Source organism: Canis lupus, chromosome 21 (assembly GCF_011100685.1).
Source record: "Canis lupus familiaris isolate Mischka breed German Shepherd chromosome 21, alternate assembly UU_Cfam_GSD_1.0, whole genome shotgun sequence".
Taxonomy (NCBI): Eukaryota; Metazoa; Chordata; class Mammalia; order Carnivora; family Canidae; genus Canis; species Canis lupus.
In genome coordinates this window covers 44,817,219-44,839,622 of record NC_049242.1, presented here as the reverse complement: position 1 = coordinate 44,839,622, position 22,404 = coordinate 44,817,219, and the positions used below count along the sequence as shown (strand labels likewise).

The 22,404-nt window shown below is 38.8% G+C and overlaps 1 long non-coding RNA gene across 2 annotated transcripts in view; it reads right to left on the bottom strand.

Annotated features, from left to right (window-relative positions):
• The window catches only part of LOC102153391, a 102,743-nt gene that overhangs the window by 60,733 nt on the left and 19,606 nt on the right, over positions 1–22,404 (bottom strand). The window contains exon 3 of one of the 2 annotated variants that reach the window (XR_005375843.1): positions 19,390–19,568. The exons of the other annotated variant lie outside the window; for it this stretch is intronic. This is a non-coding gene — a long non-coding RNA (uncharacterized LOC102153391). The remainder of the gene's footprint in view (positions 1–19,389; positions 19,569–22,404) is intronic. 2 annotated transcript variants of the gene reach the window in all.

Below are 22,404 nucleotides of genomic sequence, written 5' to 3'. Positions count from 1 at the left end.
TGTGCTCTCCTCTGTATGTCCTAGCTTCCACACCAGTTAACAAGTGCTGGAAAAGAACACCTCTAAGGGTTCTTTTCAGATTTCCAGGTGCAAAATTTTATGAATTAATTCAAAAATTCTCAGGTACAAAAACCAGTTTACTTAGAATGAGATAAGCAACCACACAAATCACAGATTTGTAAAAGCTTACAGGAACTGCAATTTTATTGCAAAGAATTATTATCTTTTCTAGCGAGTTCAACCTTCTATCATGAAGTGGTCCACTCTAATACAATGCTTTCTATCTGAAAATGTACTTGTCTCATGAAAACGACACCAATTTTCTATTTCCATGGCATATCTTTTTTTTTATTCTTTTATTTTCAATCTTTTTGAAACCATGTTTCCTGTCTTTTTCTTGTAAACAGCCCACAATGGGTATTTCTTAAATTCCATCTAAAAAAGTCTTTGTCTTTTAACTGGAACACTTAATTCAAATTTTTAGGAAAGCAAAGAAGGAAATTGACATTTATTGAGCACCTAGGGCTAGTGCAATGATGTGCACCTATTTTATTTTTTAAATTCTCACAACAACCCTGTGAGGAAGATTCCTTCTCTGTTCTCCAAGTAAGGAAGCTGATAGTCTCTATAACAGGACACACAAAGGGCATCTAGTGATGAATGACAAAGCTCCTGTCTTTCCAACTCCACCACATATTCTTTCTGCCGACCACACATAATTCTCTCACTCCCAAGAAATCTTATACAATGAGGATTATCTGCCTAAAGTTCGACTTAAGTTAAATAAATCATTTATTCTGCATGTATTTAGGCATATGTGTGGTATAATATAAATCCATAATGACCATTTCCAGCAAAATATAAAAGCTTGAGAAAATTTCAGTTTAACTATCCCCTGCCATTTGGCCTCAATAAAATCCATGAGAGAAACAGCAGTCTCCCAATGGACCACAGTATATAAGAAGGTTGAGGGTTGGACTCCTGAATCTGGTGTTCCAGCTCTAGGTACCTTGAGTAATGTCATGCAGCTCTTGCCAAAGTACACAGTGAAGTATTTTAATAAAAGAGCAAGTGGAGGCTTAAAACTCAAGCAACTTGTAGAAGGGTATTTTAATTTTCTGTCATTCACAAGTGCCTCTAATTAATGCTGCTTATATGCAGTTGGCATATTTATGACTTGAGTTTCCTTCTTATATTCACTCTTTACTTTTTTCCTACTTATTAGCAGTGCTCAGGGACCTAGGAGCAAATAACTAAAATTCAGTGGAACCTTAAAAATTTGTCAAAGAAGACATTGATATAACGATGGGAAAGCAACAATTATTTCTACCACATTCTTTAAGCTGATTTAAATCTAATTTAGGGCTCTTCATCTGTTTAGAAAAATTCTGGCTCGTCCCAGAAATTATTATTAAAGGAATTATATTTTTTTATTAAAGGAATTATATATTTTTATTATTATTAAAGAAATTATTATTTTTTAATCGTTTAAAGGAGGGGATTCCACAATAATATGACTCTAAATGGTAAATGGGGATGGTAGATTATAAATTTAGTACGAGATAAGTGAGCTGATTGTAATAACATTAGCCATTGAGTTTTCAATGATTATCCATGGAAAGCCCATTGCAATGGAAGCTAATTATGCACAAAATGAAATATATAAGAACATGTGAAAGGAGACTTGTGATTTTGGCAATATGAATAACTGATCTAATATAGGGTCTTCTCCTCAAAATGGCATAGTAATGTTACGTAGAATTTAATAAAGATAAGTAAATAAACAAATACATAAATGGCCGAACTCAGAAGAAATAATGGAAATCTTAGATTCCAGAAAAGAATAAGAGAACTCATATTGAAAAAAGGTAAGCAACTGCTTTAGCCTGTAACATTCTGTAAGAGAGAAAACCCTGAAATAGGTCCTTTAATCCAAGATCTAACATTTATTCCTTACCGAGGGGCAGAAGAGCAGCAGCTTTAGGCTGGAACTGAGGGCCTGGCATAGGGCATGGATGTAATTGTAGCGACCTCCTTCACCTGTGTGAGACTAAAACACTCCCAGTCAAGAGAAAGGCAAGATGTTTGCCTTTGAGTGGAAAAGAATGTCTTCCACCAAAAATAAAACTTTGGTTAAAAGAAATTTAGTAGAAGGGGTTTGGGTTCAATATAGATTTCATACAGGTCCTTGAAGGGTGAATAAAAGGAATGGGAGATAATTAATAGTCAAGAAGACAATGATTGAGGTTATTTCACAATTGATGAGAAGCATAATCCTTATATTTACAAATCACATTAGGGCAGAACTAGGGCAAATACAAATAAGTTCCTGCATAGACATGTTATCACACAACTGCAGAACCTTGGGGCACCTGGTTGGCCAAGCATCTGACTCTTGGTTTTGGCTCAGGTCATGATCTCAGGGTCCTGAGATGGAGCTTATGTGCTCAGCAGGGAGTCTGCTGAAGATGCTCTCTCTTCTTTTCCCTCTGCCCCTTCCTCCAGGCTGGCTCTCTCTCTCTCTCTCTCTCTCTCAAATAAATAAACCTTAAAACAACAACTATTGCAGAACCCTGAATTCAAAGAGAATATCATAGAAGCAACCAAAGAGAAACACTAGATTACCTTAAAAGAAATAATAATTCGATTTTTCAGCAGCAAGAAGTCAGAAGGCGATGGAATAATATCCTCAATAAGATGAGGATTAAGAAGCCTCTGTCAAAATTGCTAAATCAATTCAACAAAAAATTATTAAGGATATAAAAGATCTCAACAAATCCCAAATCTGTTTCTTTGAAAACACTTAATAAAGTTAGATAAATTTTTGGCGGACCAGTAGTAGTATGGTGGTGGTGATGGTAGTTGTAATCATAGTAGAACAAGATGAGGGAAAGGCACATAAATGAATTTAAGAGGCTGCTGATAAAATAAAATTTAGAAGAAATTACTTGAAAATTTAAGAACTTTTTTTTGAAAATTCTTTTTCTTTAAAGATTTTATTCACTTCAGAAAGAGAGAGCATGAGAGCATGAGCAGGGGGTGGGGCAAAGGGAGAACCAGACTCCCTGCAAAACAAGGAGCCTGAGGCTCATCCCAGGATTCTGGGATCATAACCAGAGAAGAAGGCAGATAATTAAGTCACTGAGCCACCCAGATACCCCTATTTAAAAAAAAAAATTCTTATCAAAATTCACTCCAGAAGGAAATGGCAATTCAAATGGACCTCTGAATTATTAAAGAAACTAAATCAGTAACCAGAAATTCACTCACAAAAAAAGTTATCAAGCCCAGAGGGTTACAGAAGTGAGTTTTAGCAAACTTTCAAATAACTGGCAGTTACTACTTCATATTATTTTGTCCTGTTAAAAAGAATAAAGTTGAAACAAAGAAAACCTTAATTCACAGGGTGCCTGGGTGGCTGAGTCAGTTGAGTGTCCATCTCTTGGTTCCATTCAGGTTGTTGTCTCCGGAATTGTGGGATCAAGCCTGGAGTTGGACTCCATGCTCAGCACAGAGTCTGCTTGTCCCTCTCACTGCACCCCACCACCCAACCTCCACCCTACTCATGCTCGGGCTCTCTCTCTCTCAAATAAATAAATAAATAAATAAATAAATAAATAAATAAAATCTTAAAGAAAAAGAAAACTTGAATTCATTTTATAAATTTGCACATGCTTGGTATTTACTCTGAAAAGCATGAGAAAAAAGTTATAAGTCAATTTTATTTATAAGACTATGCTTAATCCTAGTGGTCAGGAGGCCATGCATAAAAAAACACATCCTTCTTAGTGATGAAACTTCCAAAGTCCCTTTAGAGTCAGTAACCAACCTGAGAGCTGTTTTGCTGTTTCTTTTAAAGTTGTAATGTTAATTCTATAGTGCAATAAGAGAATAAAGAAATAAATAGGTGGTAAAACAATTAGAAAGCCAGAAAGGAATAATCACAGGTCAGATGATGTTTTATAGCAAAAAGAACCAAAAGGAAGTTAGAATTCTCCTAGAAATAAGAAGGGAAATCATCAAGGTGGCTGGCCAATAAATTAATAGAAAAAAAGTGAGTAGCTTTCTCAAAACTTATCAATAACCAATGAGATATAGTGACAGATAGAAATCCCTTCATAATAACCTCAAAACTAAAAGTTACTTAAGAATTATCTATCAATATAATACATGACTTAATTGAGGCAATTGTAAAAGTTTACTTAAAAGCAAAATGTAAGATCAAATTGTGTAAAGAGATACCATGCACATGGATGTAGTGATTTAATTTTCTAAATATGTCTATTTTCCTTATCAATCTATGAATTCAATGCTATTTCAGTCAAATTCCAACAAAGTGTTTAAAAAGTTGATCACATATTTACATGGAAAAGTAATGAACCTAGAAAAGTCAAGTCCAATATTCAGGCGGGAAGGCAATAGGAATCATTCTATCAGACTACTAGACATCAATATTATTTATAAAACTAGAGTAATTCACACTTTAAAACCATGTGGCAAAAATAAAAATAAAACCATGTGGCATCAGGACAAGATAAAAACATGAATGTAATAAAAAAAGAAAATCAAAAATAGAATACACACAATGTTTAGATTGAATGCTTTCCTTAAAATCAGATAAAAAGCATGCTATTAGCATTGTAGTGTACATGCTAGCCATTGACAACAATAGAGGGAGAAAGGAAGGGAAGAAGGGAAGGAGAAGGGAAGAGGAAAGGAGGAAGAAATTAAAGGCATCCAGATTGGAGGATAAAAAGTGAAATTGTCTTTAAGACGGATAAAATTGTTCTACATATAGAATATATTAAGGGAATATTTTTTAAAATATAAGAACTCATAAATAGTTCATCAAGGTTTCAAAATATAAGATCAATATACATAAATTGTCTCTATTTCTATATACTGACAATGAACAGTCTGAAAATGAAATTAGAAAACAATTTCATTTACAGTAACATCAAAAACAAAAAAATACATAGGAATAAATTTGACAAAGGAAGCAAAAGACTTACATACTGAAAATTACAAACGTTGCTGAAAGAAATTGAAGGAGATCTAGGGGTGCTAGAGGTGTCTGGATGGCTCAGTCATTAAGTATCCGACTCTTGATTTCAGCTCAAGTTCATGATCTTAGGGTCTGAGATCAAGCCCTAAGTCCCCCTGGGTGTGGCACCTGCTCATGATTCTTTCTTTTTCCTTCTTCCTCTGCCCCTCCCACCCCTATTTCCCATTCAAAAAAAAAAAAAAAAAAAGAAAGAGACAGAGAGATCTACATGAATAAAAGATAGATTGAAAGACTCAACATTAGTAGGGATAAAATTCTCTAAATTGATCTACAGTTTCAAAATAACCCCAATCAAAATCTTAGCAGGAATTTTGTAAGAATTGACAAATTGGACCTAAAACTTGTAAGGGAATACAAATGGTCCTGAATAAACAAAACAATTTTTTTAAAGATTTTATTTATGTATTTGAGTGCAGGGGGAGAGGCAGAGGGAGAGAGAGAAGCAGACTCCGCGCTGAGCAGCCTGATGTGGGGCTCCATCAAAGGACCACAAGCTCATGACCTGAGCCAAAGGCAGATGCTTAACCAACTGAGCTGCCCAGGTGCCCCAACCAAAACAATTTTAAAAAATGAACAAATTTGGAGGACTTAAACTACCCAGTTTCAAAATGTACTATAAAGGTGGTACAGTAGTTAAGATAGTGTAATTTAAAAATAAGGATAAGCAATCCTAATGAATGGATTGAAAATATACAAATTTATATTATATTATATTATTATATTATATTATATTATATTATATTATATTATATATAAATTGAAAATATAAAAAGTAACCTTTATCTGTATGATCAATTAATGTTCAACAAAAGTGCCAAGGCTACTCAGTGGAGGATATTTTGCTGGGACAGTTAGATAGTTATATGAAATAGCATGAATTTAGAACCTTATCTCACATAATATACAAAAATTAACTCAAAATAGATCACAGACCTAAACATAAGAGCTAAAACTATACACCTTCCAGAAGAAAACACAGGAGAAAAACCTGGGTTAGGCCAAGAATCTCAGGTAGGAAAACCACAGCAAAATCCATAAAAAGAAAATGTACATATTGGACTTCATTAAAATTTAATTTATTTTATGCTTCAAAATGTATCATTAGAAAAGGAAAAGATAAGGTGTCTGCTGCCCACAGATATCTGTAAATCATGTATTGACAAAGGACTTTTGTCCGGACTATATAAAGAACTCTTTTGACTCAATATGAAAACATAGCACAATTTAAAATGGTCAAAGGCATGAGCGGATATTTATGAAAGAAAATAAAGAAGGTAGATGGCTTAGTATGTGAATAGATGCTCCATATTATGAGCCATTAGGGGAATGCAAATCAAAACGACCACACCATACACTTTACACCCACCAGAATGTTGAAAATCAAAAAGGCGACTGGCATCAGGTGTTGGTGAGGATGTGGAGGAAACAGAACTCCCATATATTGCTGGTGGGAATGTCAAAGTGGTACAGTTAGCATAGAAAACAGTTTGGCAGGTTACTAAAAAAGTTAAACTTTCTGAAATAGTCTCCTAGGGCCTCCATTAAAAAATTACCACAGACTGGGAAGCTTAACCAACAGAAATGCGTTTTCTTGAAGATCTGGAGGCTGAAAGTCCAAGACTAAGGTGTTGGCAGGTTTGGTTTCTCTCAAGGCCCCTCTCCTTGACATGCAGATGGCTGCATTCTCATTGTGCACTTATGTGGTCTTTCCCCTACACTTGAGGAGCTCTGGGGTCTCTTTCTCTTCTTATAAAGACACTAATCAAATTGGATTAGGGCTCCACCTTTACAATCTCATTTCACCTTAATTATTTCCTTAAAGGCTCTCTCCCCAAGTAGAGTCACATATAAAGTTGAAAGGAACGCAATTCAGTCTATAACATGTAGCACACAATCTGGCAATCCCACCCCTATTTATCCACCAAAAAGAAATGAAAATATGTGTTTACACAAAGACTTGTATGTGAATATTCATAGTAGTGTCACTCGTAAGGGACATAAACATGACACCATTCTAATGTTCATGAACTGGTGAGTGGATAAACAAAACATAATCTATCCATCCAATGGAATAATACTTAGCGATGAAAAAGGAACACACTACTGACCTGCCACAGCATGGATGAACCTCGAAAACCTCTAAATGCAACCAGACTCACACACACACACACATGCGTGCACACACGCAAATTATGGGATTACATTGATGTGAAATATCCAGAAAAGACAAAGCTATAAAGACAAAAAAATAAATAGATGATTGCCTGAGGCTGGGTATGGAATTGGGAGATTAAAAACTGCAAAGGAACACAAAGGAACTTTTGGGAATAATAGAAATGTTTGAAAACTAGATTATGGTGATGGTTGTATAACTATAAATGTATCAACAATCATTGAATTGTCTACTTAGGTGAGTGAATTTTACGTTATATAAATTCAGCCTAATAAAGCTATGAGGGGGGGACATTAAGAAAAGAAATAGTAAAGAAAAAAAAAGAAAAAAAGAAATAGTATAGCAAGTCATGATAGAGTTAACCCATGAATCCTAACACTTTCTCCTCCCTCGTAGGTCATATTCCTTTATGGAAATGATTAAGTTTATTTTACAAGTATTTCTGGTCATTAGAAAACAACTCTGAAATGAGCTATTGACAATAAGACATTGGTTCTCAGGAGAACTCAAACATAATCCGAGGTGACTTTCTAATATGACTTTCTAACAATCTTTTTTCAGCACTGTTTGGTTTTGATTCAAGACCACAAAGTTAATTTCTTTCAAAATTTTAAAAGGATGTTGTCAAACATTTTTTTTCCCCAACAGCCAATTAGGAGCAAAATACAACATACCATTCTCATTTTTATTAAAGATCAAGGCCACATAGAAATCATACTATAGGTAAGATGTCAATTAGTTGTAAATTGCCTGTTGATGGCTGAATTCATTTATGAATTTTTCTTCCAGACTTTTCCCCTTATGGGAAAAACAATAAACAATGAGATGTTCTTTGTTCTTTGATTGATATTCCCGTTTTCAATCAGAATTTTTCAAGCATCTGTGGAAATGTTAATGTCGCTATGATGCTTTCTCAAAGCCCGGAGTCTTCACAATCCCTTTGGACCTGGACCCACTTCCCAAGCCAAAAGTCATTTCCAACTTTATGCTAGTAACTTAATTGTACCTTCTGATTTGTATGTCGTTGCTTAAAATTCCGTACAGTTTGGATAAACTTCTGCATCTAAAGCCAGTTCCTGTCTTAGGCCAAACTCTGAACTAAATTAACTTACCATAAACCCTGTGACCCCAGAGCTATATCAAACCATAACACCAGTGCCCAGTGTGCAAAATCAAAGTAAGACATGCAGTAAGAATGCCTTCCTGTGTCAGCTAATGAGGCATTTTTTCCCTAAAGTCAAAACCTCCTAGTAGACAGACATTTTTAATCATTTCATTTTTATACTCCAGGTTTCAAAGTTCAAATCCTAATTGCCACACGACAACCAGAGGAATACGATCTTTTTCTCTTTTAATTTCTCTAAATTGAAAGAAAAAAATGGAGATAAGCCAAGTGATAGAGAAAATCGAAAAAGAAAAAAAAAATCACTAGTTATAGCTGTAGGCTATAATTTAGGGAGTTATATAAGTTATAAGTTAAAGAGATCAAATTTGGACCCAGATTGATCTGGGTTTAGTTTCCGTGTTGCTCCTCATCAATGATGTCTCTTTGAGCAAATGACGTTCAATCTCTAATCTTAATTTCTTCACTGGTATATGGGTATAGGCATGACTCTTCCTCAGGATTATTCTGAGAACGAGGTGAGATACCACGGGGGGTTCACAACCTGAGATATTTGAACCGCCTTCGGGCTGACTGTGAAGTCCTTAAAAGTGCAACAGAATTTTTGTGTATAGAGTGTTCATAGTTTTCCTCAATTCTCAGAGGAGTTGGTGTGCTCAAGAGTCACTGACATGGGACCCATACGTGTTCAATGAGTGTAAGTTGGATGATCAGGTCTGAGAATGCGTTTATGAGGTCAGTAATCTCTTTTCTTCTCCATTCTGGAATAAATGGTTAGATTTAAAGTTGCAAAAAGAGTAAGATTCCCTTCTGAAGCCTCCTTTATACCACACGTGTAGATGCACTCAACGGGCAATGAGAGGCAGTCCCGCTTGGTGGTGGAGAACGTGGCCTTTGATTCCAGACTTGGCTCCCCAGTTACCATGTTTGACTTGGAAGGAGCCTCTAACTCCATGCGTGCTTCAGTTTTCTCATCTGTACAATGGGGGCAATAATAATATACACCTCATCGGGTTATTCTGAGCAAACCTGCGAGAAGTGTGTGAGCCAGTGCCTCTGTCTTGGCAGACACTAAGAACAGAGGGAAAAAAACAAACAAACCAAAAAATGAGCTGAGCCCTATCCTCTTGGAACTCAGTTGAATGGAGCCTCCTTCAGTGATCTAGCCCAGGGGTCACCAACTTCCATTACGATTTGCTGTGGGAGCTGCTGGGCATTTGCTCCACTTGATGCTGGCTGGCTGTGGAAATGTGAGACCTCTTACCCTTTTTTATCTAAAGGATAATGCTACTTCCTCTACCTAAACAGCTTCTGCCCCTGCCCGCTCCCCCCCCCATTTTTTATTAATCTTATTAATCTTTGAGCATATCAGAAGCTATTAGAATAATTTCAAACAGAATCAACTTTATATAGATGATAACAACAGCAATGATACTTGTTAACATTTAATGATTACCACGTGTTAGACTTCTGCTGGAAAACTTCTATTCATGAGTTGACCTAATCCTTGTGACACTTCTCTAAGATGGACAGTTCTCTGAGATACTGTTATTCCTATTTTACAGATGAAGACACTAAGCTGAGCTACTTTCTCATAGAGCGGCAATTACTTACCGGAGCCAAGGTTCAGATTCAAGTTCATCTCTTAATTACTCAAGGGTTTATTTTAGTTTCTATAATTGAAGGGCTACCTTACAGAGGCTGTTCCTATTGTAAAATGCTGCCTCGGAAAATCCCACCATTATGTTTTTAACGACAGCATTCCTGATAAAAGTGACATGTTAAATCACTAGCACAAAGTGTTAGGGTTCTCCAGAGAAGCAGAACTTGTATGTGAGTGTGTATGTGTGTGCGCGTGCGTGCGCATGTGTGTACACACAATGACACAGATTTATTATAAGGAGTTGGATCACACAATCATGGAAGCTGCTGAGTCCCAGGACCTGCCATTTACGAGCTGGAAACCGACGACAGCTAGTGGCATAGTTTCAGTTCAACGAAGGCCCTAGACTCAGGAGAGCCAGTGATGCAAGGTGTGATCTGAGTGCAAGAGAACACTGCTGTCCCAACCAGAAAACAGTCAGGTAAAGAGAGGGGATTGTCCTTTACTCTTTTTTGTTCTATCGAGACATCCGAAGGGTTGGATGAGGCTTACTCACATGGGTAAGGCCAATTACCACCACACAAGGTCTCGGGAAATAACTGTCCCTAGAGGCAAATACACATTTTCAACAAAGTACAGATACTGCATAACATAATTTACCAGCTATTAGTGAAATATTTTATTTATTTCTAACGTTCTACCTCATAGAACGCACAATTAAAACTCAAATTCTCAGGACGCCTGGGGAGCTCAGCGGTTGAGCACCTGCCTTTGGCTCAGGTTGTGATCCTGGGGTTCTGGGATCGAGTGCCACGTCGGGCTCTCTGCATGGAGCCTGCTTCTCCCTCTACCTGTGTCTCTGCCTCTCTCTCTGTGTCTCTCATGAATAAATAAATAAAATCTTTTTAAAAAACCCTCGTATTCTCTGTTAAACTCTTTCATGGTGACTAAAATTTGTGGATATCCAAAAAACTTGTGTTTTTCCTCCTGCTTTCTCTTCTTTTAATCTGAAATGATTTTCTTGTAGAGTTAAACTCAAGTCATTCGGGTCTAAGAGGTCATTTGATCTGTGCTCTAAAATTGCATTCACGTTTGTCTATGGTTTCTCAGAGTTCTTGCAAATAGTTCAGCAATTTTCTTGAAACTTTTAACCTATTGATTAATAAAGAAACCCTCAGAAAAGTACAGTGTTTGCACTTGTGTGCATTGAATTAATTTCAAAGTTAGTAACACGTTGTAGAATTTTCAAACTTATTTTCAGTGATATTAAGTAAATGAATACTCAGCAACACACAACATTCTTGACTACTTTCCTGCTAGCACAGGTCAAACTACCCAAGATTTCCAAGATTTGCCTGTTTGCATGTGCAGCATTCGCAGCTGCACCTGGTTCATCCAGAGACATCTGGGCCTTGGTTGTCAGGTCTTTGCTGTTACAAATACTTTTTGAATGAAACGTTGTTTTTCAGATTCTTTTCATAACCGGCTCTTTCTTATCTTTGAGTTCTTAGCTCCAATTTCACTTCTTTACAGAGGCCTTCTTGAAACATTCAGTGTAAAAGCACTGAACCTCACCCCCCAGGAAATTCATACATCTTAGTGTTTTCTTCTTCACTAAGAATCTCCGGTCTGAATGGCTAATTTGTTTATTTATTAAAACCTGTCTTCTCTCTAATGAAAGCTCTTAGTGCCTGCTCCATAGTAGTTATGCAATAAACATAAAATAAATAAATGAGCTAATGAATTAATGCTTATGCTTTTGTTGCCTGAAAAGATCATGGGGAAAAACCCCTTAGAATATGTTCTGAATATTTTATTGCCTAAAATGTGTTTTTTAAACTTCTCTTTGGTGATAGGCGGGAGTAAAGAGCTTGAAAACCCTGAAGCCCCCAAGGGAATGGGACACTGGGGTGAAACTGTGGTGAGGGGTGTCAGAGAGAGTAGGGAAGAGGACCATGATGGTAGAAGGTTTGGGGAGATAATACTTTATGGACCTTTCTTATTTTTGCACTGTTTGCAAGCAAAGACAAAACTAGGCTGCTTGCCCTAGTTCCATGTTTTCTCTTGGAGGATATTTGTATGGTCTTGGAAGATAGAGATAGTGTCTCCATTCAGACCAACAGTCAGGTTTGGTAACTGTCCACTATACTGAAAGAGATGTCTCCTTCCTGGGCAAAGGTCACAGAAAATCTGGATGCTCGGTCAAAACATCTGAGGAAGATATCTGGTTTCCCACTGATTTGTAAGGTATTCTGCTCACTTTGAGTTTCAGATTGCTGATTTTGTAAAAATGGTTTCAGCAAAATATGCCTGAAGAACAGTGCTGAGGAATAAATAAGATGACATAATGACTTGTATCATAACAGGCACATTTTAGGAGCTCACCTCCCGCCTATTTCTTTTCTTTGCTCCCCTTCCTTCTTCCTGTATTCCATCCTGCATTTCTTAAACTGTCTTCAGAAAATCAAAATGCCCACAGTTCTTTGGAAGATCTCGACCCACCTCAAATTGTAAAAAAACTGATATTCATGGAACTCATCCACATAGATTGAGCCTAAATTCCTCTCTCTCTCTCAAAAAAAAATCCCAATCACCTCACAGAGGCCTACATAATCATAAGCAAAGTCTTCTAACATGAGGTCTTTCACCCCGATATCTTTCTCCACCTTATTAAATATATGTGGGTCACCTCACCCAGTGAAAAGAAGGAGAAGGGATGTGTCAGTGTGAAATACGTTCAATTGTAAAGAAAAGAAAACCCAACAAACAGTTTTAAAAAGTAAGGATTTATTGGGCTCATATGAAAAGAAGCCCCCAGGCCAGTTAGTTTAAGTGTAATGATGATATCAAAGTTCTTTCTAAGCTGCCATCCTTAACTTGCAGACTTTTGCCTCAAGCTTGTGTTTTCTTGGGAACATCAGATGAATTACACCAACAGCGCCCATTTAACTCTCCAGTAACTCTTGAACTCTTCCCCTTAATGTTCTTTAAAATTTCCTTAACAGCATTTACGGACCCAATAGCTCTTAGCCTCAGAGGAATCCTACTCAATGGGGCTCCACTTCAGGCCCCATTTGAAATGAACATTGAAATCTGCCACCAGCCTTTTGCCACTTTTTCTCTATCAGGAGGGCACAACGACTCTTGGGTGATATTTCCATACCCTGCTGTGGTACCAAACTCTTTCTTGTTCCTGGTAGAATGCTCATTAGATTGTGTTACTCCACTGACTAATAGGTTTGTTATGTTGAAATTCAGCATATCAGTACCACTGATCTCATCTTGGGTCAGACCCTTTTATTCCTCAGAGAACCCCAAGAGTAGTTTGCCCTATTCAGGAATAACAGTCACAAGGGAAGAAATGCCATGTGACCCTATGTCACCACCCCCCTGCCCACAGACATGATGAGGTGCAAACAGATGTCAGTCCTAAAAGTTGGGGCACTGGAAAGGAGTGGGTATGAGGAAGAAGGACAGAAGGAGTATGTCCCTTAACTGCAGAATTAGACAACTGCTTACATGTCAAGAAGATGTAATTCACTGTCAGAAGACAAGAATACCATGCCTAAGCAGTCCAGGGCAGGCTGCATCAGCTCCACACAGAATCAAGAATCCAAGTCTTTCCATCTCTCCATATCACCATCATTTCTGTACCACTCGTTTCTCCTGCCTCATAGTTACAAGATAGCTGCTGATTCTCTTGGCCACCATCCACTCTTTTTGTTTTTAAGATTTATTTATTTGAGAGAGAGAGAATCTCCAGCAGACCCCGGCTGAGCACAGAGCCAGAGATGGGGCTGATTCCATGACCTTGAGATCATGACCTGAGCTGAAATCCAGAGTCCGATGCTGAACCAGCTGAGCCACCCAGGTACCCCAGCCATCATCCTCTCTTATTTTTATCACGTAACAGTGTCACATGGCCACCTCCAGTTGTGAGATCGTCTGGGGCATAAAATGTTTTTGTTGCAAAATTTGGCTTCTGATAGCAAGGAAGGAGGGAATGGATATTGTGCAGATAACTAGCAACATCTGCCACATGATAAACTGGGAAGTGGAGACTATGCAAGCTTTATAAATTACATCTGTCTCCATTTACTGGCTATGGTCACATTTTGAATTATTTTCTATTGAATCCAATGAATGATCTTTAAGTCTCATTTAAGTTTTAAAGTTGAGACAAAAATCCTGTATTTCTTCCACAAAACCCTGATCACTTCCCTCACATCCTGAACTCCTCCATCGCTCACTGTTGAGTCCCATGCCATTATGTCTAAAGTCTTCAGTCACAACCCACTGAAACCTAGAGCAGTCAAATGGTTAAAACCAGAGTTCCTAGAAAATTCACCTGTAGGTGATTAGCTAAAGCCATCTGAAAAAGTAAGGTATTTCACTGCTTGCCACATAACATTTCTCCAGCCCCAGCCCCCGTAAAAATAAAATATCTTTAATGGAAGCCAACTCATTACCCCATAAAATTACTACAACACATGTGCTTGAAAATGTAAGACAGATATTCTTAACTTGGCATTCCGTAGTGAACCACAGAAATGCTCTCCAAGAAGTGATTTCATTTTGTTAGTTTTATATTTAAAGTCACATTTTTGGCAGGCAATCCCAAAGACAAAATTTGGGGGGCAAAGTGGCCTGTGGGATAGATCTCAGACTTTTGGTTGCTTTCCCTCCTTGGTTTGGATAGTTTACCTGTCCCGCGTACGTGACACATTGAAGTGTCTCGAAGCCTGGCTCTGTGCTTCCTAGCTGTCGACCCTCTCTTGCGAGCCTTCCTCCTATCCTCCATATTAAGTATAGTTTATTACTTTAGCACACAGTCTGGATATAAAGCAGTCTGGATCTGAATTGCTACTTTGGTACTTAGTAGTAGTAGTATGACTTTGGACAAATTACCTAGCCTACTTTTGCCTCAATTTACTCATATATAAGGTAAGGATCACAATAACATCTACCTCATAAAGCTATTATGAGGAATACATGAGCTAATATATGAAAGCTCTTAATAGTGCCTTATATGTAACTTATGTAAGTGGTAGTTATTATTATTATTATCATCCAGCTGGATAACAGGAAATGACCTAAATTAGCCAGCAGAATGACTCCCCAAAGTAAGCCTCTTAAAGCCAGAATGAAAGTATCCTGTAGAAATATGTGCAGAAGGGGGCAGATATGGGTAGAAGAAGGGACTCAGGAAGCTGAGTGATCGTGAAAAGTTGCCTGGGATCAGAAACGTTATTTCCTCTGAATGCTTAGCGATGATAACATTTTAGAGTATAGAAGAACCTCGGAGTTTATCTCACACAGTTCCTTCATCTTATAGAGGAAAGACTGGTACGCAAGTTACTATAAGGTTACATAAGAAATTAGTGGACATCTGGTACTATAATTCATGTCCTGGCCCCTGATGCAGTGATCATTTTTCTACATCAAGGTGAGAAAATTTCTTCGTTCCTTCTCAGGTGAGAGTGAGAGGAGGAACGGAAGTGCCATCTGACATAGGCCATGAATCCCAGCGATATCTGCTTACGAAGGGGCCCATTCCAACTCAAGAACATTTACTTAACACAACATCTTGATATTCCAGAAGTTTTTAGGCTTGGATCTCTACAGCTATTTATTCAGCTGATTGTCTACCTCCATTTCTTATTGTGAAATATGCAACTTTTAAACAATAGTGTAGAGGTAACTTGAAATCTTCGAGAAAGGCCAAAGGATGTGTTACTTTTTCTCATCTGGAGGCCAAATTGATGATCTCTCTTGTTCCTGTTCCCATCTCTGTTCCTAGAGTGTAGCTATTGATTTCAGAATAATGCCCAGTACTGTGATATATTCAGTATCAATATATACATTAGTATAGCATTTCATTTCCCAAAGTGACTTCACAATCTCCTTTAACTGTCCCAGCTATGCTTTATCATCAGAAGCATCCCCACTTGACAGATAAGGAAATCGAGACTTAAAAGGGATTCAGGGACTCTCTTTCAAGATCCTATGAGTGAAGGCGAAGCCTGATTTAAGAAACAGGTTGTCTGAGTCATTCCCTCTTTCATTCAATTATTCTACCAATATTAATGTGTGCTTTCTATGTGCACTGAGAATACAGTGGTGAAAAGGTCGCTCAAGGTCCTTGCTCTTATGAAGCTTACCTCATGGCTGGGTCAGTTCAGTTCCATTTTAACACACAGTGAAACTATTCATTGCCATCAGTGCATTTACAAACTAGGTAAAGAAGCAAAATATACCTAAGGGATCAGGGTTAGGGAAATAGGGTTATTTGCAAGATAATTTAATGTAAAACAAATGATAAATGGGCTAAAGTGAATAAGGTAGTGACCGGGGGTAATCACAATGGTGGAAATAACTGAGAAGGACCACCTGGAGAAAGTCAGTCTCACTGCCTCCCTTCCTGCCCCCCTGCCCTTGTCACTCAACACATCCTAGTCCCACCCACACTGGATTGCTTTCATTTCTCAGCACACCCCTGTGCTATTTTATCCTGCCTTGCTACTGTTCCCGTTCCCCATACACCTTTCCCATTATTTCTTTTTAAATAATTGACATACTTTTCATTTTATTCACTCTTCAAAGTCTCATTCCCAAAACTGATAAAATCAACACTTTCTTAGGAATTTTCATATTTTATCCAATAGCTGGGGCCTCCTGAGAAATAAGTGTCTCTGGGTAATAAAAAGAAAAAGTCAATTTATTATAAACTGGAAAATTTTTTCATCCTCATGAAATCAAAAGACTATAAGAGAAAGAGATGCAGTAGCTCACTGATTCAACACATATTTTTTTTTTATTGTGTACTAACTATCCTATTTTCCTAAGTAAAAATACATCATTGAATATAAGGGCCATCCTCTTGTGAAGCTTTAATTACAGTGAGGAAAACAGATAATGACCATATATAATAATATAAATATATAGCTTAAAATTATTGTGAGTGTAAAAAATTAAAAAGGTAAAGGGATTGTGCCTGAGAGGAGAGTGGACATTTCGGTTGACTCCCTAGCACTTAATCCACCTTCACTAGAGAAATAGCAACAATGTGATTTGAGGAAGGGACCTCAGGCTATTAATATTATGAATACACCCCACTCACCTTATTAATGATTGGGTCAAGCATAATCAGGTGACACAGCTCTAGCCAATGAATGAAAAACAATTTTGATGCAGGCATTTGAGAGTTTTGGTTTTATTTTAAAGAAACAGTCGTGAGCAATAAGTAGCCTTCTGGTATTAATAAGAAACCGATAGCCCAGATGTTTCCTGGCCTCATTGTACAATCATGAAAGAAACCAGCTTTAGAAAGAAGATGATGCTGGGGCGCTTGGGTGACACAGTCAGTTAAGCGTCCAGCTCTTGGTTTTGGCTCAGGTTGTGATCTCAGGGTCGTGAGATGGAGCCCTGCCTGGGGTTCTGTGCTCAGCACAGAGTCTGCTTCGAATTCTCTGTCTTCCTCTACTCTTCACCCCACCCAGCCTCTCTCTCTCTCTCTAAAATAAATCTTTTTTAAAAAGAGAGAGAGAGATGATGTTGTAGAAGCTAGAGTGAAGAAAAGGAAACATGAAACTCAATCCCATTCAGGATTTCCTTTTGTGTGTTTCTATTGTTTAAGTGGATTTGAACCACATTCTCTTTCACTTGGACCTGAAAGCAAATGGTTGGGTGGTCAGGTAAGACCACTCTGAAAATGTGGCATTGGAATCGAAGCCTAAATGAGGAGAAGGAGGCAACTGGTCACCTAGAGGATTTGGAAACAGCCAATATAGAGACCCTAGAGGGGGGAAGAAATAATCATCAGCCTCTTGAGGAACAGAAGGAAGGCAGTGTGGTCAGAGAAGAGTGAATGAAGGGCAGTAGGGGATAAACACACATGGAAAGTCAGGCGAGAGTCAGACCATCTAGAGTGTTGTAGACCACAGTAGAGGTGTAAGCCAACATTCATCCAGAATCACAATATCCCTTCTCTGAAAGGTACAATAGGAAAATAATTTTTGATACTCATTCTTTCTGAAGTCATAGATTTTTTTTTTAAATGCCCTCCATGGCGAAGAGCACCTCAAATGTGCGTTAGCCTTCCTCAGCCGTTCTGGAGCTGAGACCCACTTCTCGATGTTGAAGATCCTAAGCTATCCAATTCTGACAGAACACTGAAAAATGCACATCCTTTTTAGGATTACAAATGCCCATAGGCAAAGAGGTGGGCAGAGAAGCTATGATTGTAAAAAACTTGTTTAGACAAATGGAAAGGGAGAGAGGAAGGCCAATATCCATATTTCTGAGTATAAAAACAATTCCTCCATAAGGTAATTTTCAAATACTCAGAGATGATTCGAGAATAAGTGTTAAATGTCACTGCTCATCTTCACAGTTTGTTTCATCACTATAAAATTGTCTCTAAATCCTTAACATACAGTAAAAATAATGGTTCCTTACTTTATTTCACCTGTATAGCAATGATTTGTACTTATTCTACTTCAAACCTAATATTTCAGTCATGTCTATACAAATCTATCTTCCCCAGTTGATTGTGAATTCCTGAAGGAGAGAGACAACTTTAAAAACTTTTTGTTAAAAAAAAAAGAAAAAAATATATATATACATATATTTTACTTCCTCTTCACCTGAGAGCTCTAACAATATAACAGAAGCTCAGTACATTTTTCTGGTAAATTAAAGGCTCATTAATTGCCACTAAACACTGACAGAGACGCTACGATTTCATTCTTCAACAATCATATCACACAAAATGCACACTGCAGAAGCTCATTCCAGCATTTTGTGACAAAATTTCATATAAAGGAAGGATTCTCTTTCGACTTTGGAATAAATGCATTTTGCTATCTAGGAAACTGGACAGCTGTCTGAGTTTCTGAACCAATAGTTCATTTATTTCATAGACGCAACTACTGGAAATTGCAAAAATTATCACAATATTCTTCAAGTATCAGTTTCTTTAACCAGTCAGTTCCTGGCATCCCAGATTTGGTTTTAGTGTCCCTCCTCCCATGTGTTCCTGCAGCAGCCTGGTTTATATGGCTCCACCATATCTGGTAGATACACACAGTACATGTTTGGCTGGTTGACTAAGAGAAATTAACTGACATCCAACTCCCTTCCCACCTCCAAGCTCTTACCAAGGAGTTAATCTAAATAATGTCTTCCTCTTATCTTTGATACAATAAAAAAAATACACACATGTTGTTGACATTTATAAGTAGCATACACTGTGCTAATAACATTCACACGCATTCGTTCATTTCATTTCATCTCAAGACTTTCCTATCCACATCCAGCGATCCTTCTCCCATCCTTCCCCATCTCCATCACGAAGCAGTGGAAACAGAAACACAAAACGATCAATCTGGAAGGCCCAGGAACAAATGCTTGTCAAAACTACTCACTGATGTTCAATATACTTGACACTTCGAGTCTAGGAATCCCTTGACAGCAGGGGGAGCATTCATTCGGTGGCCTCTCTAGCCTCCTACCGTCATGGCCAACAAGCATGAAGCGCCCCAAAAAGGCCAATTGAACTGAAGGCAGAAGGATCATCTCTCTGGGAAGATCTCCAATGGGAAGGCTACAAATACAAGAAAAAAGAGTTGGTTTTCCAGCCAAGCCAAAAATTTTCCTTGCTCAGGTATCTCTTTTCCTCACTTCTCCCACTTAATCAAGGTTTTACTGAAACAATAAATAATGCATTCATTAAAGTCAGGTTCTCTTGCAGACTGTTAACATTTTTAGTCTCTCTTTTGATTCTTCCTTAATAGCTCTAACGTCATCTGAACTTTTCAGTTCAAAATGGGATATGTGACCGTGTTTATTCTCCTATTTGCTGGACATTTCAACAAGCAAACTTGGTTCAGCTTTAAGCTTTTGACAAAAAAAAAAAAAAAAAAAAAGTGTTCTTGCAGCTGCTGAGCCATCCTGGGTGAATCAGGACGAGCTCCCACAATTAATTTCTGAGGCTTTATACCTGTCAGAGAGAAACTGCAAGTGACTTCATTGGAAGAATGTCAGTGTCGGGCCTATCATTACATGCCAGGAAATAGCCTCGGTCCCTCTCGTCAGTTCCACATGAGGTACAAACAGAAGAGTCTGGATCTGTTTCTGAAATGCCCCATTTTCAGAGAGAAAAATTACTAAATCACTGTGATCTCAGTTGGCCCCATAATGGATCTATTTTTAAGGGTGTGTTCACTTTTGTTTAAAATATTGCTGTCCCTTTACAAAGGTGATACCCTCCTTAAGAAAATCCTGTGAAAGCGCAGGTTTCGATTTTTGTCATTGGCGGGTGATGTGACATTTCGCAAGGTGGAATTAAAAGATCTTTACCTGTCTGGAGCAAATGAAGCTATAAAAGCCACTGCCATTTTTCCCCCAATTCATTACGTAGTTGCTGCCCCACAAAGAGAAATGAATTCGCCATCAAACGTCCATACTTCAGTGTCAGCAGACAAGCAGAAATGAGTTCATGATTCATGGGGAACTTGCAAGTTTGGACTGCATGTTGGACCCGTTTCCAGATTCCTTCTGAAATTGGAGCCAATCGTTCTGGGAAAACCATTTGTGATCTAAACGATGAAAATAGTACACTGTTGTCTGTTCAGTGTTCTCGCTTGAAAGGTGTCCTCGGGTTCCTGAGGACTAGGAAAGCAGCTAAGGTCACAGTCACTCAGGACCACATCCTTAGCCCTCAGGCCAGTCTGGGGGCCAGGGATCGCATTGTCATCTTCTCATTCCAAGCAGCTCTCCAGCTAAAGCAACCTTTGTAGATTCCCTTCACTTTTTTTTTTTTTAAATAAAGCTACCCAGAGATGTTTTTATTATCAGCCGAGCTACATCCTCTGCCTCCCCTAAAACATCTCAGGGCCTCACAAACGTAGCCTACTTAGGTGCCTCAAGGTGTACGGTGCTATATCTCTGGAGCACCCGACGGATATGCACAGCCAGTGTACCAAGCCCCCACCACAGGGATCATCTTGCTCAATTTTTCACTTTACACATGGAACACGCTGTGCATCAAGTTGGTTCAAGCCCTTTCCCAAGATCACAGAGTCAATTAGTGGGTGAGAAACCATGTGTCCTGGCTCCCAGTTTCTAAGCTTACGCTCCCCGATCTTCTCCTTGCCATTCCTATACTGTCCTGTGAAGGGCTGCCCACCTCCCCCACCCAACCTCTGTTGTCAGTGGGCTTCCACTGGTTCAGACACCGAGAGGCGCTGGTGGAGGTTGGGCTGTTGGAGAAAGAGAGAAGCAAAGAGGGTGTTGACGTTATCCATGGGCGGCAATGCCCCCATATTGCATCTTCCACCCAGGAGTCTCATGATGAAGCAAATTAAGACTTAATCTTCACATTGAGGATGGAAGACTTCAAGGCTTGGGGGGGCTGCGTCGGTCACGTGGATGAACAAAGCAGGGCCCGAGGGCACCACAGGGCACACTCAGCCCAGCGAAAGAGGCGGCCACACAGCTCCAGCCAACCACTGCCATGTGCAAAGCTGGCTTGCGCTGCCTCTTCCTCTGAGGTTTTAATTCAGAGAAGACATCCAGGACTGTGTGTGAATTTTTTTTTTTTTCAGTTTTAAGTGGTACAGGATATTTTGTTTGAATTTTTTATACTCTACGTGTCGAACACAAACTAGCTGTGGGAAGCTCTTGGCAAAGAGTTGGTCATGATGGCTTTGGAACAGCACCTTACCTGGAAAGGAAACACGCCTTTAAGTGCTGACAATGAAGTGCAGGGTGACACGACCGTCCAGGTCGTCTCTCTCCTCTGCTGCCCTCGACATCAACCACTTGGTTATTCCAGACCCTCATTTTATCTTGCTAAAAGATCTCGGCCCAGTTGCTTAAACGTTCCTCTCCACTTGGTGCATTTAAACACGGGCCAAGCATGATCCTACAGAGTTTGTGGGAGTCAAGAGGGCAGCGTTTGATAAAGAACATGAAACAGGGGTGGCCAGAGAGCAAACAAATCCTGCTGTAAGTACATGGCATACCTTCAGTTATTATCTCCAAATAAACCCTGGTAATGAGGTTTGGGGTTCCCCTCGGTTGCATGTTGATGATGAATTCTCTGCGGAACTGACTCCAACCCATTAAGCAAGCTTGCTCCTGCCACCGTGGCTGTTAATTTGACAGGACACTGTCACATTAAGTAGAACAAACATGTTTTCGCCCAGTCGGCCATCCAGAACCGACATGGCTGTTACTCTAACAACTGGATATTGATTGGAATCACTCACCCCTTCCGACCCTCCACTGGGAGGTGGGGACCAAGGCCCGGCTGCTTGAGGATTTGCTTCTTTGGCACACGTGGGGGTAGCATGTTAAGGACGGCCACAAATTTTAAGCCGTTTAGCTCCTTGTCATGTTCATCCGTCAGACGCTGTCTCTGGTTCTCATTTTCATCA